Here is a 1,331-nt window from a genome sequence, read left to right on the forward strand (position 1 = left end):
TATCTTTTTATTACTACTTTCATTGATAAATTAGAATGTAATGGACGGTTAGTTAGAAAATGTATCTGGCCTCTGGTATATTTCTAAATTGTCTATTTTATTCGGAAATATGGTGCGGTACGTTAAGTAATGTGGTTGTATCTCGATTCTCGATTTGTAAATAAATCGGCAATACCAGAGAGGTTCATTTCCATTACATTATGGTCTTCCATTTCTATAGCGCATAATACAGTGCATGACAAACGTCACTTAACCACTACTAATTCCACCTTAATTCGGAGTCGCTCAGCCCAGTCCTACATGTGTAAATGTTCGTATTGACACTGTGTTTTTAGCATTGTTTTTAAGTAATAACCTATCAGACATTTTATTTACATGAACAACAAAACGAATGGAAATATATATTTTGTCTTAACTATTGTTTTCAGCAATGTGGCGTATCCATAATTTAAAGAACGGGGTGCTGATGTAATGAGAGTCCACATCACGTCAGTGCCATCGTGGTTGGCGGTGACGCAAAAATTTCAGTATTTTATACCACTGGATGCCCCAAAATAGAACTTACATTACCTATTAAATAATAATGTTTTTGACGAATTGAGTAAAAGAAACCCCAATTTAATTAATTAGGTACCCGAAAAAGAAATTGAAGTACGTACTATTCTAAAAACTACCATATTCAACTGAGCCCCACTATTTTTTTTAATCAGGACAATTCGTTATTTCGCTTTTGTTTTTATTGATGAGGAAGGGACTGTTTATATTTTGCTAGTAATAGTAAATATTGGCTTTGCAAGCACATCTAACATCTAAGGATGAAGAGCTTAGATTGGTACCAGATAAAATAATTTTGTTATCAACATTAATACATTATGCTAATTTTCATCTTTGTAAGCGCATAAGACATTGTAAACTACCGGGTTTCTGGATTGATTTGTTAATTGGTAATAATCGCACACAAATCATACGACGTCACTGACAACGCCGGGGAAGGTATCAAGATGATAAACAAGTTTCATTAGACTAAATTCTTGCTTACGCCACTGCGGCGGGGTCCAGGGGGCTTCACCCCCTGACAGTCACGGATATTTGGCGAATTATGGCAAATTTTTATTACTTATTTGATCCCGTCCAAGTCCAAGCAATATATACATATAATGGTTTTGCGACAGCTATTATTTATATTTAATGAAATGTAAAAGCAGTTATTTATAAATAATGAGTTTGAAGTCAATTCGTTATTTATATATAATGAAATCAGTGAACTTATGATATATAAATAATTGTAAGTTGCTTTTCATTTATATATAATGATTTTTTACCTTTTCATT

This window comes from Anneissia japonica, unplaced genomic scaffold (assembly GCF_011630105.1).
Source record: "Anneissia japonica isolate Jap-2015-1 unplaced genomic scaffold, ASM1163010v1 scaffold287743_len2803612_cov181, whole genome shotgun sequence".
NCBI classification, from domain to species: domain Eukaryota; kingdom Metazoa; phylum Echinodermata; class Crinoidea; order Comatulida; family Comatulidae; genus Anneissia; species Anneissia japonica.